General features: G+C 46.2%; 1 pseudogene; it reads left to right on the top strand.

Annotated features, from left to right (window-relative positions):
• LOC141151193 (flavin reductase (NADPH)-like) overlaps nucleotides 1-15,626 on the top strand; it is a 56,852-nt pseudogene that overhangs the window by 10,718 nt on the left and 30,508 nt on the right.

Genomic DNA, 15,626 nt, shown 5'->3' on the forward strand with positions numbered 1-15,626 from the left:
AAGAGTGTTAGCCTGGAAACCACGTAGACAGGGCACTAGCCGTGTGCATGCGAGCCGGGTGGTGCAAATTCCATATATAGTGAAACTTGAGCCATAAAAGCTATAGAAATGGAACAGATAATGCACTCACCAACGGTGTTGCTTGATAATAGTCCTGTTTATTCGGGATTACACATGCGGAGGGGTGGTGCAGGTTCTGGGGTGCGGGGGGTAAGAGGACAACGGCCGTTTCGCACGAGTCCTGCGCTTCAACGGGTCCACTACCCGTAATCCCGAATAAACAGGACTATTATCAAGCAACACTGTTGGTGAGTGCATTATCTGTTCCATTTCTATAGCTTTTATGACTCAACTTTCAATCTTATATTCCTGGTAGACAACCACACAAAGTCATTCACATTCAGGTCCGGACATGGCAAGCATTTTCTGTCAGCCATATGTTTATACCTGTCTCCCATGATCTTTAAATTACTCAGAACACCCTGCCATACCGAGGAGAGCGACGAAGCAAACCGTTCCTCCTCAGGAACTCCTGAAGCTCCTCCCCCATTAAATGTACCAAACTGTGGGTGATAACCGTATGCACCGAAGAACGGTGACCTGCCAGTGGATTCTTGACGATGATTATTAATGGCAAATTCCGCCAGCGGTAAGTAGGATGCCCAATCCTCCTGATTTTCGGAGACGAAACACCTGAGGTAGGTCTCCAAATTCTGATTGACACGCTCGGTCTGACCATTCGACTGAGGGTGGAAGGCAGAGGAAAAGGACAGCTGCACCCCCAGTCGAGAACAGAATGCCTTCCAGAACTTGGAAACAAACTCGGTCCCCCGATCTGACACCACATCAGAGGGAAACCCGTGAAGCTTCACAATCTCATTTATGAACACCTGAGCAAGTGTCTTGGCATTTGGAAGTGCAGGCAATGCGATGAAGTGAACCATTTTACTGAACCGATCTACTACCAACAAAACCACCGTTTTGCCTGCAGAAACCAGTAGGTCAGTAATAAAATCCATGGACAAGTGTGTCTGACGCGCCCCCTGGGCCGTGGGGTACTCGGTAGCCGGGCCTGTCGATGCTGGGGGATGTCACGGTGGCAGTGACCCGGTCCGTGACCCAGGGCGGTCAATTAAAGGGAAAGTGAAAGGGGAATAAAGTTTTTATAGAGATAATGTTTGTGACACCACCTGTGGTATGCGGCTATATGGGGCCGCCGCTGCAGTGCAGATCCCCTGGAGCTGATGGTGACGCAGCAGAGTTGGTTCAGCTCTCCACAGGTAGAGCTAAGCCCCAGGGCAGGACATAGTGATGCTATGAAGTAGATGTTGCTGATGCTGTGTAGTGCGGGGCCGGTGATGGCGCAGCAATAATTCAAGGACACAGTGGGGTGCAGTCTTCAGGTTTTACTCACAGTTGTTCAATTCTCCAGGTTACAAGGGCCAGTGTGTAACCTCCCACGTCGTCCTGTGTCCTCCGGTACAAGGGTTCAGCAATCTCTCAAGTATCTCAGGAGCACTTAAACGGGACCCCGTTCTATGTACCTTTCCCGGTCGTCTCACTGCACTGGCTCTCGCCCTCCTGCCCTGCACCTCACAATCAATGTCCCAAGCCAGTGGCCTCGAGCTTGGTCGGGCGACCTGCAGTCCCCTGGACCCTATGCGGCCACCTTTTTGGCAATGTAATTGTGGATGTTGGCTGCAGCACCTTGAAAATGCAGCAGCCTCCGGTTGTCTATCTGAGCCTGGTTATTCTCCACTAGTTAGGGGCCGGTCCCCTTCTGTGCCTGATCCCTCCACGCCCATGTGAATTCGGGCGCACGGGTGGCATCCGCACTCGCCGTGCCCCTGGGATCCCCTTGGTTCCTCCTGGAGCCCTCCTCACTGCTCCTCTCTTCTCTTCACTCTTTCTCCTGGGCCTCTCTGACTGGGCCCTGCTCCTTTCTCCACTCCTCCTGAGCAGAGCTCCTCCAGAGCTCCTGCTCCCTGCTCTCTCTCATCTGTACTGACCTCCTTCTAGATGGTTCCCCTTCTTCTTATACTCTTCCTGTCTGTGCTCCCCTGATCTACTTCCTCCACCCACCTCCTCTACCTAGTTCCACCCTCCAGCTAGGGACCAGGGACTGTGCTCTCCCTTCCCTACTGAAGTGCAGTGTATTGGATGTGGGTGTGTGGGTCCCGGGTAATACTCCCTCCTTACCTGAGAGTGGGGTACCACACCTCTGGGTGAGATGCAGTACCTCTGTGGCGACTGAACCCACAGGGGTGCCACATGTCCATGGCCTACTAGGGATAGGTAGCAGAAGAAGAGTACCAGACGGACGGGTATGCGAAACCTTAGAACGCGCGCAAATACTACAAGCAGCTACGTGTTCAATCACATCCCGATGCAACCCCAGACACCAAAAACGACGAGAGAGGAGGTCCACGGTTGCCTTACCACCTGGATGCCCAGCAAGCACAGAGTTATGATGTTCCTTAATTACTTTGCGGCGCAGATTAGATGGTACAAATAACCTTCCGGAAGGGCAGGAGGTAGGAGCGTCCCCCTGAGCCTCCAACATCTCACCCTACAGATCAGGATACAGTGCCAAAATGACTACCCCTTTCTGTAATATCGGGGAAGGTTTATCATGGTCACCCCCACCAGGGAAGCTCAGGGACAAAGCATCAATCTTGACATTTTTGACCCCTGGATGAAAAGTGACAACAAAATTGAACCTAGTAAAAAACAGGGACCATCTGGCTTGCCTAGGGTTGAGACATTTAGCAGACTGGAGATATGACAGGTTCTTATGGTCAGTAATAGGATGGACAGCCCCCTCCAACCAACATCGCCATTCCTCGAATGCCAATTTGATTGCCAAAAGTTCCCTATTACCCACGTCATAATTTCTCTCAGCCGAAGACAAATTTTTAGAAGAGAAGGCGCATGGACGCCATTTACCAGGGGACAGACCCTGAGGCAACACAGCCCCAACCCCAACATCCGACACATCAACCTCCACAATAAAGGGTTGGGAAACATCGGGTTGACTGAGTATAGGTGCAGTGGCAAAATGATTCTTTAAGGAAGAAAAAGCTTGGAGGGAAGCATCCAACCATTTGGAAAAATCAGACCCCTTCTTAGTCATGTCAGTAAGGGGTTTCACAATAACAGAGTCATTTTGGATGAATTTCCGGTAAAAATTTGTAAAACCCAGAAAAAATTGTAGAGCCTTCAGGTTCTCGGGACGTTCCCAATCAAGGACTGCACGGATCTTCTCCAGATCCATCCGAAAACCTGAATATGACAACAAGTACCCCAAAAACTGCACCTCCTGAACAGAGAAAACACATTTTTCCAGCTTGGCATAAAGTTTGTCATCCCTTAATATCTGGAGCACTTGCTTTACATGTCCCCAATGAGTCTCAAAATCAGGTGAGTAAACCAAAATATCGTCCAGACAGATCACCACAAACCTCCCCATCAAATGATGGAAAATATAATTTATGAAATGCTGGAATACTGCAGGTGAATTGGTCAAACCAAAAGGCATAACCAGACTCTCAAAATGTCCTTCCGTGGGTATTGAACTCTGTTATCCATTCGTCCCCTTCTCTGATTCTAACCAGATAGTAGGCTCCCCTTAAATCCAACTTGGAGAATACCTTAACGCCTACAGCCTGGCTGAACAAATCAGGAATCAGAGGAAGAGGGTATGGATCACGGATGATAATTTGATTTAATTCCCGGAAATCTAAACAACGACGCAGGCTGCCATCTTTTTTCTTCACAAAGAAGAACCCTGCCGCCACGGGCGAAGATGAGGTTCTAATATGTCCCTTTTCCAGACTTTCAGCAATAAAATCCTTCATGGCTTGTCTCTCAGGGCCAGAAAGATTATACAGTCTGGATTTCGGTAGTTTAGCTCCGGGGCTCAGGTTAATAGGACAGTCATAAGCACGATGAGGAAGCAAATCCTGACAACCCCTCTCAGAAAAAACGTCCTTAAAACCAGACAGAAAAGCCGGTAATATTTCTGTAGAGACAGTAGCAAGGGAAATATCTAAACAGTTCTCATGGCAGAAATCTCCCCATTCAATAAAGGGATTATTTCACAATGAACTGACCCCACCCTCAGTTTTACATTATGTACAATCTGAGTAAATGCTTTCTGTGCAAGTGGCGCTGAGTCAATGGCAAAGATAGAAATAGGTTCAGCTAAAGCACACTGTCAACAAACACAGAAATTTTCTCGGTTTTGCTCTCTAGCACCACCTCTGCTGACAGGGCAAAGCGGAAACTGCAGGTTGGTAACAAATGCACCCCTTGTTTATCCAACTCCATACTACCAAGAGTTAATCGAGACTCCTTTTGTTTAGGAATTGTAGGACAGGTCCCAACAAAATGTCCCTTTTTCCCACAAAAAAAAAATATGCCTTTTTTCTTGCGAATGTCCGGGGAGATGTATGATGTAGAGACACCCCCTAACTGCATGGGTTCCTCCACCTCTCCCAGTACTGGCTCAAGCCTAGGCCGCTCCCCCGGCAGAGGTACAAAACCCCGACATGAAGGCCCCGGAGAAGGTGGTCTCACCCATCTGTCCTGAAAGCATCTATCAAGACGTATGGCCAATGACATGGCAGCCTCCAAGGACTGAGGGGTTTCATATACTGCCAAGGTCTCATTCAACCTTTCAGTAAGCCCCTCGCAATATTGACTTCTAAGGGCTGAGACATTCCATTTGGAATCCGTTGCCCATCTACGGAATTCCGAACTGTACGTCTCCACTGACCGATTCCCCTGCTAAAGGTGACGTAGCCTAGACTCAGCCAAGGCGACTCGGTCAGGGTCCTCATAGATGAGGGCTAGAGCACCGAAAAACCGCTCCACAGACTGGAGACAAACCGAGTCCTGCGGTAAAGAAAACGCCCAAGACTGAAGATCTCCCTGCAGTAGAGAGATCACAATACCAACCCGTTGCTCCTCATTTCTGGAGGAGTAAGGATGAAGTTTAAAATACAGTTTGCAGGCCTCCTTGAAAACAAAAAACTTGTCCCTACCTCCTGAAAACCTATCCAGGAGGGCAACCTTGGATTCAGGCTGGGCAGGCCTACCTGCAGATACCCCCGAATTAGCGACCAGTAGCCTCTGATGTTGCTGCTGAACCTCACAGCGGAGGTCATTCACCTCCAGGGACAGACAGCGGAACTTCTCTGCGAGCTCTGCAAGAGTACCGATACCAAGGGAGAAAGGGAAACAAAAGTCCACACCCAAAAACACACAGAGGGAAAAAAAAAAACAAAGTGTCAGTCTTTTTTTTTTCCCTTTTCAAAATGTGCTCGGCCGGCGATAATGTCACGCAAGGTGTGGGAAAGACTTAGTGCAACACAAAGGGAAGAGGGAAAGGGATCCCAGACTCTAGGGAAAGGGTGGAAGTGGAGACCTCCTAGGTTGATCTAGCGTCACCCTGTCTCCCCTAATATCCCTGTATTGGCTCTTCACCAATCGCTGCACGCGTGCCTCACCCTGTCTCTCCCTGGCATATGACTAAGGCTAGGGAAGGGAGGAGATGAGCACTAGTCGATCTCCACTAAACACTATAGACAACAGGGTTGGACAAACAGGGGGAAATTGCTTAGCTTAAGACAAACTCCAGACAAATGCGCACACGTCCTCAAGCTTCAAAGAAGACGAAGTACTGTTTTTGCTAAAGCTTTCACAGGTAGCAATGAATATCGCAGGCACCTCCCTCTGAAACACAGCAGGTATTTATATACTCAGGCACGGTGTTAATTAGCCAGAGAAAGGTAGCCACTGGGTCCTAGAGACAGCCTCTAAGAAGATGTCTGTAATGCCAAACGTAGAGATCTCCTGCAACCAAATGCAGGGCGACTGTCTGTCACCTCTGACACACCCGTAACGGCAAATCCCCACAGAGCACAGTGCCTGCACTTGGGGGATTCAAAAGTCTGCAGTTACACAGTCACTTTTGACCAGACAACCCCTTTAAATCTTTCCTGATTGAGGGTAATTGGAAGCTTTGCAGGTTTGGCTTTCTCCCTCATTGTTTTATAATGTGCAGAACCTTTGAAGCTGAACAGCCTCAAGCTCCTTCCCCTAATCTGGGATAACCAGAGAGCTGAACTAAACTATTGTGGTTGCTCTTTGGTTCCATTCTGCCAGACTGCCAAGGCAAACAGAAAAAATAATGTGAAAGTACCACATTAAAGTCAACTAGAACTATTTATGGTATGTGCATGAGCAGATTGGCTGTGGTTTTTCAAACCAAGTCATCAATAGGAAATGAACAAGATGCTTATTCAAAAAGTATTTGAAGCAGCTTCATATGTGGATTTTTGAGCAGATCCACTTCAAAATCCACATTAAAAAATCTGAACCACATACCCTTACACTGGTTTGAAAAAGTATTCAGACCCTGTGAACTTTTCCACATTTTTTCACAAAGTAACAAGTATTTGTGACATGTAAAGGAAATGATACATGTTTTCTAAATACTTTAAAAATATAAATCTGAAAATTTTCATGTGCATTTGTATTCAGTACCCCTGAGACAATGCATTGCAAGATTACCTTTCACTGCAATTACTGGTGCAACGGTATGCCTTCACCAGCTTTGCACATTTAGAGGATAACATGTTTGTCCATTCTTCTTTGCAAACTAGCTCTAGCTCAGTGAGATGGGATGGTGAGCATCTGTGAACAGCAATTTTCAAGTCCACACCTTGGGCTATATTCACACGTAGTGTTTTTGATGCGTTTTTGCACTTTTGTATTGCTTTCAACCAAGACAATTCACCGGGAAATGTCATTTTAACATTTTACAACCTTATCTGGCCATGTGGTGTGTGAAACATCATCAGACATATCCTGTTTCATTTATGAAGGAGAGTTTGTGAAAGCCACAAACACTATTTTTACAGCCTTACTATTCTTAAAGGGCCAGCAGTCGGCTATGCTTTGTCGTTCCCATTATTAAAGAGTGGGTCTCCTATACTGTTATTGCGTATGCAGTGACTGCAAGGGCTGCCAAAAATTTGAATGAACCCCAATACCCCTTTGAAGAGACATAAAGGAGGGTCTCAGTAAAAAAAATGTTCCCATTATAAAGGAGTGGGTCTCCTATAGTGGTAAATGCTCATGCAGTGACTGCAAGGCCTGCCAAAATTTGGGAAATACCTCACTAACAATTTAAAGACACATAGAGGTGGGCCTCAGAAACAATATGTTCCCATTAGAAAGGAGCGGGTCTCCTATCCAGTTATAGGGTATGCAGTGAGTCCAATGGCTGCCAAAATTTAGGAAGAAACCCACTAACAATTTAGAGCTGAAAACGCTGCTGAAGCACGGCAAGGCCGGCGGAAGCTGTAGCTGACTCTCTAAAATGGGCACTCAGGTGGCGTACTTTAACAAGCAGATCCGGCAGATCTGGGTAGGTTTTGAGAAACTGCTGAACCACGAGGTTAAGCACATGGGCCAGGCATGGTAAGAGTGTGAGCTCGCCTCGTCTCAGAGCCGCCACCAAGTTCCGGCCATTGTCACACACAACCATGCCTGGCAGTAGGGTCAGCGGTGTCAGCCACAGATCTGCCTGCCCTTTCAGAGCTGTCCACAACTCTTCAGCATTGTGCGGTTTGTCACCTAAGCATATTAGCTTCAGCACAGCCTGTTGCCGCTTGCCTCTTGGCCGAGGCAGTGCTGCAATGCTTACAGCTTGCGACTGATGTGGTCATTTCGGAGATGGAGGCTGAAGAAGAAGAGTTGCAGGAGCTGTAGAATGTGGGAGCAACCCTGATTGACCCAGGTCCCGCAATCCTCGGCATCGGGAGGACGTGTTCCGTTCCAAGGTCTGGCTGGGTCCCGGCTTCCACTATATTAAACCAGTGTGCCGTCAGCGAGATGTACCATCCTTGCCCACAAGCACTTGTCCACGTGTCCGTGGTTAGGTGGACTTTCCCAGTAACTGCGCTGTTGAGGGCACGGCTAATGTTGTGGGACATGTGCTTGTGTAATGCGGGGACGGCACACCGGGAGAAATAGTGGCAGCTGGGGACCAAGTACTGAGGGACGGCCGCCGCCATCAGGTTGCAGAAAGCTTCCATCTCCACGAGCCTAAAAGACAACATTTCGAGCGCAAGCATTCGTGAAATGTGTGAATTTAGTAGTGTGGCCTGTGGGGCGTTGGCTGCGTATTTGTGCTTGCATTCCAAGGACTGGGGTAGGGATAACTGGATGCTGTGCTGGGACAAGGACGTGGACTTGCTTGCTGATGGTGCTACTTGAGAGTGTGCAATGACACGTGCAGGGTGGGAGGCATCTTGGCATGTGCCATGGACAGGGGATTGGCGTGCACGCACAACGGCGGAAGAAGCAGTGGTGTCACCTGCAGATACTGTTTCTGGACCCTGGAGTTCGGCCCACTTAGTCGGGTGCTTTTCTGCCATGTGCCTGATCATGCTGGTGGTGGTCAGGCTGCTAGTTTTGCTACCCCTGCTGATGCTGGGCTGGCAGGTGGTGCAAATGGCCTTTTTGGGGTTATCTACAGAGTCTTTAAAAAACAACCAGACTCGGGAAGACCAAACAGTTGTACTGGCAACTTCTGTCGTGTTGGCATTACGAGGAACGCTTTCCCGCCTTGTGTCAGCGGCCACAACACTGCTTATTCCTGCCTGTTGTTGTGCTACGCCTCCCTCCCCCTGTGTGCTGCTGTCATTGCTCTGTATGTCCCCCTGCCAGGTTGGGTCAGTTAATATATCATCCACCACCTCGTCTTCCACTTCCGCACCCTGTTCCTCCTCCTGACTATCTGGCAATTGTGTCTCATCATCATCATCATCCACCTCTTGCGACAGTAATTGCACTTTCCCACTGTTGCCTTCGTGTGACCGTGGCTGCTCCAATATTTGGGCATCGCTACACGCGTTCTCCTCTTGACTCACTTGAAGCTGGCCGGGCGAGTGGCCCAAATCTACAAATGGAAAAGTGAACAGCTCTTCTGAGTGTACAAATGTGGGATCAGTTGTCTCCGGGCACTCGGCAAGGTGGGAGGAAGGAGGATCAGGGTGAGGAATGTGCTGTCCAGCCTCACGGCTACTGAGACTTGACCGTGTGGAAGACAGGGTGGTGGTGGTGGTGGCTAAGTGACTGGAAGCATTATCTGTTATCCAACCAACAACCTTTTGGACTGCTCTGGGTTCAATAGTGGTGTACAGCGGTCCCCTAGTAATTGGGACAGGAAGGTCGAGCAACAAGATGTGGGTGTTTGTTGTGGCACAATTTCAGCTTGCCCACGGCCACGTCCTCGGCCTCTGCATGCACCATCACCATCATGTCCACTTCCTCGTCCCTTGCCACGCACCTTGCCCATTTTAAATGAAATGAAAATGGAAGAAATGGCTGATTTTGGAACACTCTTAAAGGTGATATGTCTGACAGAGAACCACAGTTTTAAGTAGCAGGCCTATAATTTACTAATACTATTCTTCACAGAGACCTAGCGTGAATAGCTTGACCGACACACTGCAACAAAATGAAAATGGAAGAAATGGATGATTTTGGAACACTCTTATAGGTGTTATGTCTGACAGAGAACCACGGTTTTAAATAGCAGGCCTGTAATTTACTAATACTATTCTTCACAGACACCTAGTGTGAATAGCTTGACCGACACACTGCAACAGAATGGAAAAGGAGGCCAATATTTTCCAGGTTCAGTTCAAATTTCTGGATTTTTATCGCTGAAATATGGAACAGATCTGGCTGTATTCTGCAGTGCTAACAAGCAAATGAAGCAGAAAAATGGTGTACTCTGGATTGCTTTTTAAGCATATAACCAGGATTAAGATAAAAAAAAATTGCCTTGGTCCCTGATATCTGGGGCTATGTCTACAAATATCTGTAATTATTACAGCAGCAGCAGCAGACAGGACGTTCAATGAACCCTCTTGCGCTATATGCACTGCAGTCTGCCACATACACTGCCTGCCTGCCTAACTCCTGCCTAACACTGATTATATGCAGCTGGATTAGTCCTCAGAAGGACTGTTAGTTCAGATGGATAAATACAGTGGGTACGGAAAGTATTCAGACCCCTTTAAATTTTTCATTCTTTGTTTCATTGCAGCCATTTGGTAAATTCTAAAAAGTTCATTTTTTTCTCATTAATGTACACTCTGCACCCCATCTTCACTGAAAAAAAAACAGAAATGTAGAAATTTTTGCAAATTTATTAAAAAAGAAAAACTGAAATATCACATGGTCATAAGTATTCAGACTTTTTGCTCAGTATTAAGTAGAAGCACTCAGTATTAAGTAGAAGCACCCTAGTACAGCCATGAGTCTTCTTGGGAATGATGCAACAAGTTTTTCACACCTGGATTTGGGGATCCTCAGCCATTCTTCCTTGCAGATCCTCTCCAGTTCCGTCAGGTTGGATGGTGAACGTTGGTGGACAGCCATTTTCCGGTCTCTCAGGAGATGCTTATTTCGGTTTAGGTCAGGGCTCTGGCTGGGCCCGTCAAGAATGGTCACAGAGTTGTTCTGAAGCCACTCCTTTGTTATTTTAGCTGTGTGCTTAGGGTCATTGTCTTGTTGGAAGGTGAACCTTCGGCCAAGTCTGAGGTCCAGAGCACTCTGGAAGAGGTTTTCATCCAGGATATCTCTGTACTTGGCCGCATTCATGTTTCCTTCAATTGCAACCAGTCGTCCTGTCCCTGCAGCTGAAAAACACCCCCATAGCATGATGCTGCCACCACCATGTTTCACTGTTGGGATTGTATTGGTGAGGTGATGAGCAGTGCCTGGTTTTCTCCACACATACTGCTTAGAATTATCACCAAAAAGTTCTATCTTTGTCTCATCAGACCAGAGAATCTTATTTCTCATAGTCTGGAAGTCCTTCATGTGTTTTTGAGCAAACTCTATGCGGGCTTTCATATGTTTTGCACTGAGGAGAGGCTTCCGTCGGACCACTCTGCCATAAAGGCACGACTGGTGGAGGGCTACAGTGATAGTTGACTTTGTGAAACTTTCTCCCATCTCCCTACTGCATCTCTGGAGCTCAGCCACAGTAATCTTTGGGTTCTTCTTTACCTCTCTCACCAAGGCTCTTCTCCCACGATTGCTCAGTTTGGCTGGACGGCCAGGTCTAGGAACACTTCTGGTGGTCCCAAACTTTTTCCCTTTAAGGATTATGGAGGCCACTGTGCTCTTAGGAGCCTTGAGTAATGCAGAAATTCTTTTGTAACCTTGGCCAGATCTGTGCCTTGCCACAATTCTGTCTCTGAGCTCCTTGGGCAGTTCCTTTGAGTGCATGATTCTCATTTGGTCTCACATGCACTGTGAGCTGTGAGGTCTTATATAAACAGGTGTGTGCCTTTCCAAATCAAGTCCTATCAGTTTAATTAAACACAGATGGACTCCAATGAAGGAGTAGAACCATCTCAAGGAGGATCACAAGGAAATTGACAGCATGTGACTTAAATATGAATGTCTGAGCAAAGAGTCTGAATACTTATGACCATGTGATATTTCAGTTTTTCTTTTTCAATACATTTGCAAAAATTTCTACAGTTCTGTTTTTTTTTCAGTCTAGATGGAGTGCAGAGTGTACTTTAATGAGAAAAAAAATGAACTTGTTAGAATTTACCAAATGGCTGCAATGAAACAAAGAGTGAAAAATTTAAAGGGGTCTGAATACTTTCCGTACCCACTGTATATATATGTCGTGGAATACCTATACTAACAGGACGTTCAATGGACCCTCTTGCACTATATGCACTGCAGTCTGCCACATACCCTGCCTGCCTGCCTAACTCCTGCTATCACCACTGAATATATGCAGCTGGATTATCGCTCAGAAGGACTGTTAATTCAATTGGATATACACTGCTCAATAAAATAAAAGGAACACTTAAATAACACATCCTAGATCTGAATGAATGAAATCTTCTCATTGAATATTTTGTTCTGTACAAAGTTGAATGTGCTGACAACAAAATCACACAAAAATCATCAATGGAAATCAAATTTATTAACCAATGGGGGCCTGGATTTGGAGTCACCCCCAAAATTAAAGTGGATAAACACACTACAGGCTGATCCAACTTCGATGTAATGTTCTTAAAACAAGTCAAAATGAGGCTCAGTATTGTGTGTGGCCTCCACGTGCCTGTATGACCTCCCTACAATGCCTGGGCATGCTCCTGATGAGGTTGCGGATGGTCTCCTGTGGCATCTCCTCCCAGACCTGGACTGCCAACTCCTGGACAGTCTGTGGTGCAACATGACGTGGATGGATGGAGTGAGACATGATGTCCCAGATGTGCTCAATCGGATTCAGGTCTGGGAAGTGGGCAGGCCAATCCATAGCTTCAATGCCTTCATCTTGCAGGAACTGCGGACACACTCCAGCCACATGAGGTCTGGCATTGTCCTGCATTAGGAGGAACCCAGGGCCAACCGCACCAGCATATGGTCTCACAAGGGGTCTGAGGATCTCATCTCGGTACCTAATGGCAGGCAGGCTACCTCTGGCGAGCACATGGAGGGCTGTGCGGCCCTCCAAAGAAATGCCACCCCACACCATTACTGACCCACTGTCAAACCGGTCATGCTGAAGGATGTTGCAGGCAGCAGATCGCTCTCCACGGCATCTCCAGACTCTGTCACGTCTGTCTCATGTGCTCAGTGTGAACCTGCTTTCATTTGTGAAGTCACAGGGCGCCAGTGGCGACTTTGCCAATCCTGGTGTTCTGTGGCAAATGCCAAGCTTCTTGCATGGTGTTGGGCTTTGAGCACAACCCACATCTGTGGACGTCGGGCCCTCATACCACCCTCATGGAGTCGGTTTCTAACCGTTTGTGCAGACACATACTCATTTGTGGCCTGCTGGAGGTCATTTTGCAGGGCTCTGGCAGTGCTCCTCCTGTTCCTCCTTGCACAAATGCGGAGGTAGTGGTCCTTCTGCTGGGTTGTTGCCCTCCTACGGCCCCTCCACGTCTCCTGGTGTACTGGCCTGTCTCCTGGTAGCGCCCCCAGCCTCTGGACACTACGCTGACAGACACAGCAAACCTTCTTGCCACAGCTCGCGTTGATGTGCCATCCTGGATGAGCTGCACTACCTGAGCAACTTCTGTGGGTTTTAGAGTCCGTCTCATGCTACCACGAGTGTGAAAGCACAACCAACTTTCAAAAGTGACCAAAACATCAGCCAGAAAGCATTGGTACTGAAATGTGGTCTGTGGTCCCCACCTGCAGAACCACTCCTTTATTGAGTGTGTCTTGATAATTGCCAATAATTTCCATCTATTGTCTATTCCATTTGCACAACAGCATGTGAAATTGATTGTCAATCAGTGTTGCTTCCTAAGTGGACAGTTTGATTTCACAGAAGTTTGATTCACTTGGAGTCATATTCTGTTGTTTAAGTGTTCCCTTTATTTTTTTGAGCAGTGTATATATTTTGTGGAATACCTATACTAACTATAAACAAGCAAATCTCTCCCTGACACAGCAGCACCTCTCCCTACTCTGCCTGATTCCAGGGTAGACTGTGACGAGCATAGCGGCGCCAGGTCTTATATAGACCTGATGACCTGATGATGCTGTGCGGCCAGCCAGTCACTGTAATGCCCACAACCAACATGGCTACGGCATTACAGTGCGTGGCAGGCAATCCCTGCATGTTCTTTGGCTTTCTAAAGAGCGCCAAACATGCAGGGAGGGGACCCGAGTTCCCGTGAGCAACCCGGAAATACTCGACGGGCACCGAGCTTGTCGAGCACCGTGATGCTCGCGTGAGTACCGAGCAGTGGTAAGCACGTTCGCTCAACACTAATAAAATCACAATAAAATATATTTAAGTTTGAGGATGTAGCGTGAAAAATTGTGGAAAAGTTTATGTGGTATAAATACTTTTTCAAGGCACTGTTGGGTTTTGTCACACACATTATTGTTTTTGTATTTAAAATTACATTATGGCTTTTTTAAAAGTTTTAGATACTTTTTTGGTATACCTTTTTTTATTTTCTGTTTCATTCATTTATATTGAAATTTTTCTAATAAAACACAAGAAAAAAAAAACACAAAATGTATAGGTACAAAACACAAAAAATTGTAAAGAGTTGCAGAATAAAACAATGAGCAGTATTACAAACAGCATAACAAAGTATATACCACAATACCACATGTAGAGCAGCACCAACTTCAAGTAATTTACCTTAAAATGACTCAAATGGCCAAAACCCTGAAACTCCTTGGTTATAGATGGGAATGAGATACGAGGTTACAACACCAACATTAGGAGATGGTCTGTGTTTGGAGGTGCTTTACATTGTCCATTTCTGGTTGAAATTACATGGATGTTTGGGTTGCTTTGGATCACAGTGGCCAGGTGCTGCATTACTATTACATATAGATGTTGGGAAAGTGAATACTTCCGCCATTTGTTGGAGAGTATACCGTAATAGGCCATTGACCTTCACCCGTGCCATCGGTTCTTGAGAAGGCTTTCTCTATGAATTTGGTTTGTAAGCCTAGTGGGTGCAGGTGAGCTATTATGAAGCCCCAATGGACCTGGTCAAAGGTTTTCCCTGTATCCACTGATGATAGAAACCTAAGAAATTTTGGAATCTGATAAAGCTAACCCGAAAGACGCATCAAGGGTTGGTCTTTGTTGGACATGCTGACTTTTTGGTATTATGAAGTACTTTATATTGCTTTAGAAGGCTCCCTTCTACCATACTATTTTAACATTTTGGTATGGAATTATGTTGATAATACTATTCCTATGCATCATGTTCTTCATCTCATGGTCTAAGGGACTTTCTGCCTTTGTTGCACCTTCAAATTTATTGTAATAGGACTAATGATAGCTATCGGAAATGTGTACTTCATTAGTTTTCCTCCTACTTACAACTGTACAGTGGTAGGAGTTTTTATTAAATCACATCCACTTTGTTTGGACAGTTAGGCTGTGTTCACACGTAATGGAAAGGCTGCATTATTTTTGCGCAGAAAATCGGATACATTTAAGTGTCCAATCAAACTGGATGTGATATCATGAAAACTCCTGTCCCCAGGGCTTCTAAAGACGCTGTTGAACTGTGCAGTTTTGGTGCATTTTTTTCTCTATATGCTTCTATGTGGAACCTGAAAAACATGCAATTAAAAAAAAAACACAGTTGCTTTTTTAAATGCAAAATCAAAGCTTTTCTGTGATTATATAAAAAAATACATTAAAACATCAAATAATGGGTAAAATGCATAAAACAAATTGTTAATGCATAGTTTAGTGTGGATACCTGCAAAAAAAATGTATCTGAACATACCCTTACAGACACAAAAATGCAAGGTGATGCTTATATAAAAAATGAGAAAGATATGGCTGCTACAGCTATAAATGAATGAACAAAATAATAAATCCATAGGTCCCAACCATCTTGGATATAGCTGGAGAGTCCAGGATGTCAATCTACGTCCCTCACTGCTACAATGCCCCTTCTAACATCTCCTCCTGCCGGTATAAAAAGAAATAGGAAATGGATGTGGCTTGGGAGTGTGACTTGGGTGGGAGGTGATCAAAATTTGTCCCTCCTTCTGTTCTGTTAAAGTTGGAAGGTATG

Source organism: Phyllobates terribilis, unplaced genomic scaffold (genome assembly GCF_046119375.1).
Source record: "Phyllobates terribilis strain yellow unplaced genomic scaffold, ASM4611937v1 Scaffold_1__5_contigs__length_1240528914, whole genome shotgun sequence".
Lineage (NCBI taxonomy): Eukaryota > Metazoa > Chordata > Amphibia > Anura > Dendrobatidae > Phyllobates > Phyllobates terribilis.